This window comes from Lithobates pipiens, unplaced genomic scaffold (genome assembly GCF_037356315.1).
Source record: "Lithobates pipiens isolate NorthernLeopardFrog02 unplaced genomic scaffold, aLitPip1_a1.2 Scaffold_8, whole genome shotgun sequence".
Taxonomy (NCBI): Eukaryota; Metazoa; Chordata; class Amphibia; order Anura; family Ranidae; genus Lithobates; species Lithobates pipiens.
Genome location: NW_027507903.1, coordinates 567,784,079 through 567,789,078, shown reverse-complemented (window position 1 = coordinate 567,789,078; position 5,000 = coordinate 567,784,079). Strand labels below are relative to the sequence as shown.

The window sequence follows — 5,000 nt, the reverse complement described above, 5'->3', positions numbered from 1 at the left end:
ATGAAAAACACTACTCTTCATCCCTTAGGTCTTGTAGGAAACCATATGGATGGAACATTGACCGGAAGATCAAGCTTTCAGTGCTCTTTTGCCTTCCACCATATTCCACCCAGCTAAAATCTTTAGCTCTGCATCCAACAGACCTTGCAAGATACAATGTCTACTCATCCTGGAACAACAGAGGCATTTTCCATCTATGTGACATGCTTCCCTTAGTTTCATCACACAGAAAGAACAAAGCACCGAGGAATTTAAAAGGGCTTTTTCAAAGGTGTGGAAAAAAAAGATGATGTCTCTGTCAGAGAATGGTTTGCAGAAGATTGGCACATAGATATTTGCCAATGCAAATGTGCAGAAGAGCGAGAACGGCCGAGAAACTTCATGTGCTAGTACGCATGTGCGTACGCCAAAGCGTACACAATGCGTGACAATTTCTGGTGCCCAGTGGCCTATTTAAAGCTAGCAGCATAAGCCATTAGTTGCTGGATGATCTTCAGCTTCCCCTGTGAGTTCCTGTGATCCTGATATTATTCATGTGTGAAAATTCATGTGCCAGTGCGCATATACGTACGCCAAAGCGCGTGCATGAGCCATTAGTTGCTGGATGAACTTCAGCTTGCCCTGTGAGTTCGTGTGTTCCTGATAGTATTTCATTTCCTGTCCTGACCCGGCTTGACCTGTCTTGTCTGCATCCCTGGCTTTGACCCTTGGTACTTTGACAACAAGTGAATGATTGGAGGTTACAATGGAAAAACAGCTTTGAGGTTTCAGCACTAGGAGTGTGCGGGTCGTTAAAAGGACTTGCATTTCCCATACCGGGAGTCAAACCCGGGCCGCCTGGGTGAAAACCAGGAATCCTAACCGCTAGACCATATGGGAAAACTAGCTGCCTTGTTTTGAGAAAAATAGAGAAAACCAAAGGGAAAAAAAGATGTGCCACCGCCATCAGCTTCCAAGTATGGTGGCCAGCTATGACAACCATATCACTTTCACTAATTGGCCTCGTTAGCGCAGCAGGTAGCGCGTTAGTCTCATAATCTGAAGGTCGTGAGTTCGATCCTTACACGGGGCACTACTCTCTAACCATTTTGTGAGCCTTGGGGTCCTTAATCTATGAAAAACACTACTCTTCATCCCTTAGGTCTTGTAGGAAACCATATGGATGGAAAATTGACCGGAAGATCAAGCTTTCAGTGCTCTTTTGCCTTCCACCATATTCCACCCAGCTAAAATCTTTAGCTCTGCATCCAACAGACCTTGCAAGATACAATGTCTACTCATCCTGGTACAACAGAGGCATTTTCCATCTATGTGACATGCTTCCCTTAGTTTCATCACACAGAAAGAACAAAGCACCGAGGAATTCAAAAGGGCTTTTTCAAAGGTGTGGAAAAAAAAGATGATGTCTCTGTCAGAGAATGGTTTGCAGAAGATTGGCACATAGATATTTGCCAATGCAAATGTGCAGAAGAGCGAGAATGGCCGAGAAACTTCATGTGCTAGTACGCATGTGCGTACGCCAAAGCGTACACAATGCGTGACAATTTCTGGTGCCCAGTGGCCTATTTAAAGCTAGCAGCATAAGCCATTAGTTGCTGGATGATCTTCAGCTTCCCCTGTGAGTTCCTGTGATCCTGATATTATTCATGTGTGAAAATTCATGTGCCAGTGCGCATATACGTACGCCAAAGCGCGTGCATGAGCCATTGGTTGCTGGATGAACTTCAGCTTGCCCTGTGAGTTCCTGTGTTCCTGATAGTATTTCATTTCCTGTCCTGACCCGGCTTGACCTGTCTTGTCTGCATCCCTGGCTTTGACCCTTGGTACTTTGACAACAAGGGAATGATTGGAGGTTACAATGGAAAAACAGCTTTGAGGTTTCAGCACTAGGAGTGTGCGGGTCGTTAAAAGGACTTGCATTTCCCATACCGGGAGTCGAACCCGGGCCGCCTGGGTGAAAACCAGGAATCCTAACCGCTAGACCATATGGGAAAACCAGCTGCCTTGTTTTGAGAAAAATAGAGAAAACCAAAGGGAAAAAAAGATGTGCCACCGCCATCAGCTTCCAAGTATGGTGGCCAGCTATGACACACATATCACTTTCACTAATTGGCCTCGTTAGCGCAGCAGGTAGCGCGTCAGTCTCATAATCTGAAGGTCGTGAGCTCGATCCTCACACGGGGCACTACTCTCTAACCATTTTGTGAGCCTTGGGGTCCTTAATCTATGAAAAACACTACTCTATATCCCTTTGGTCTTGTAGGAAACCATATGGATGGAAAATTGACCGGAAGATCAAGCTTTCAGTGCTCTTTTGCCTTCCACCATATTCCACCCAGCTAAAATCTTTAGCTCTGCATCCAACAGACCTTGCAAGATACAATGTCTACTCATCCTGGAACAACAGAGGCATTTTCCATCTATGTGACATGCTTCCCTTAGTTTCATCACACAGAAAGAACAAAGCACCGAGGAATTCAAAAGGGCTTTTTCAAAGGTGTGGAAAAAAAAGATGATGTCTCTGTCAGAGAATGGTTTGCAGAAGATTGGCACATAGATATTTGCCAATGCAAATGTGCAGAAGAGCGAGAACGGCCGAGAAACTTCATGTGCTAGTACGCATGTGCGTACGCCAAAGCGCACACAATGCGTGACAATTTCTGGTGCCCAGTGGCCTATTTAAAGCTAGCAGCATAAGCCATTAGTTGCTGGATGATCTTCAGCTTCCCCTGTGAGTTCCTGTGATCCTGATATTATTCATGTGTGAAAATTCATGTGCCAGTGCGCATATACGTACGCCAAAGCGCGTGCATGAGCCATTAGTTGCTGGATGAACTTCAGCTTGCCCTGTGAGTTCCTGTGTTCCTGATAGTATTTTATTTCCTGTCCTGACCCGGCTTGACCTGTCTTGTCTGCATCCCTGGCTTTGACCCTTGGTACTTTGACAACAAGGGAATGATTGGAGGTTACAATGGAAAAACAGCTTTGAGGTTTCAGCACTAGGAGTGTGCGGGTCGTTAAAAGGACTTGTATTTGCCATACCGGGAGTGGAACCCGAGCCGCCTGGGTGAAAACCAGGAATCCTAACCGCTAGACCATATGGGAAAACTAGCTGCCTTGTTTTGAGAAAAATAGAGAAAACCAAAGGGAAAAAAAGATGTGCCACCGCCATCAGCTTCCAAGTATGGTGGCCAGCTATGACACACATATCACTTTTACTAATCGGCCTCGTTAGCGCAGCAGGTAGCGTGTCAGTCTCATAATCTGAAGGTCGTGAGTTCGATCCTCACACGGGGCACTACTCTCTAACCATTTTGTGAGCCTTGGGGTCCTTAAACTATGAAAAACACTACTCTTCATCCCTTAGGTCTTGTAGGAAACCATATGGATGGAATATTGACCGGAAGATCAAGCTTTCAGTGCTCTTTTGCCTTCCACCATATTCCACCCAGCTAAAATCTTTAGCTCTGCATCCAACAGACCTTGCAAGATACAATGTCTACTCATCCTGGAACAACAGAGGCATTTTCCATCTATGTGACATGCTTCCCTTAGTTTCATCACACAGAAAGAACAAAGCACCGAGGAATTTAAAAGGGCTTTTTCAAAGGTGTGGAAAAAAAAGATGATGTCTCTGTCAGAGAATGGTTTGCAGAAGATTGGCACATAGATATTTGCCAATGCAAATGTGCAGAAGAGCGAGAACGGCCGAGAAACTTCATGTGCTAGTACGCATGTGCGTACGCCAAAGCGTACACAATGCGTGACAATTTCTGGTGCCCAGTGGCCTATTTAAAGCTAGCAGCATAAGCCATTAGTTGCTGGATGATCTTCAGCTTCCCCTGTGAGTTCCTGTGATCCTGATATTATTCATGTGTGAAAATTCATGTGCCAGTGCGCATATACGTACGCCAAAGCGCGTGCATGAGCCATTAGTTGCTGGATGAACTTCAGCTTGCCCTGTGAGTTCGTGTGTTCCTGATAGTATTTCATTTCCTGTCCTGACCCGGCTTGACCTGTCTTGTCTGCATCCCTGGCTTTGACCCTTGGTACTTTGACAACAAGGGAATGATTGGAGGTTACAATGGAAAAACAGCTTTGAGGTTTCAGCACTAGGAGTGTGCGGGTCGTTAAAAGGACTTGCATTTCCCATACCGGGAGTCAAACCCGGGCCGCCTGGGTGAAAACCAGGAATCCTAACCGCTAGACCATATGGGAAAACTAGCTGCCTTGTTTTGAGAAAAATAGAGAAAACCAAAGGGAAAAAAAGATGTGCCACCGCCATCAGCTTCCATGTATGGTGGCCAGCTATGACAACGATATCACTTTCACTAATTGGCCTCGTTAGCGCAGCAGGTAGCGCGTCAGTCTCATAATCTGAAGGTCGTGAGTTCGATCCTCACACGGGGCACTACTCTCTAACCATTTTGTGAGCCTTGGGGTCCTTAATCTATGAAAAACACTACTCTTCATCCCTTAGGTCTTGTAGGAAACCATATGGATGGAAAATTGACCGGAAGATCAAGCTTTCAGTGCTCTTTTGCCTTCCACCATATTCCACCCAGCTAAAATCTTTAGCTCTGCATCCAACAGACCTTGCAAGATACAATGTCTACTCATCCTGGTACAACAGAGGCATTTTCCATCTATGTGACATGCTTCCCTTAGTTTCATCACACAGAAAGAACAAAGCACCGAGGAATTCAAAAGGGCTTTTTCAAAGGTGTGGAAAAAAAAGATGATGTCTCTGTCAGAGAATGGTTTGCAGAAGATTGGCACATAGATATTTGCCAATGCAAATGTGCAGAAGAGCGAGAACGGCCGAGAAACTTCATGTGCTAGTACGCATGTGCGTACGCCAAAGCGTACACAATGCGTGACAATTTCTGGTGCCCAGTGGCCTATTTAAAGCTAGCAGCATAAGCCATTAGTTGCTGGATGATCTTCAGCTTCCCCTGTGAGTTCCTGTGATCCTGATATTATTCATGTGTGAAAATTCA

At 45.4% G+C, this 5,000-nt stretch overlaps 1 non-coding gene across 1 annotated transcript; it reads left to right on the top strand.

Annotated features, from left to right (window-relative positions):
- Positions 1–4,338: 4,338 nt before the first annotated feature.
- Positions 4,339–4,411, top strand: TRNAM-CAU (transfer RNA methionine (anticodon CAU)). The gene has a single exon. It is a non-coding gene; the product is annotated as a tRNA-Met (tRNA).
- Positions 4,412–5,000: the final 589 nt, after the last annotated feature.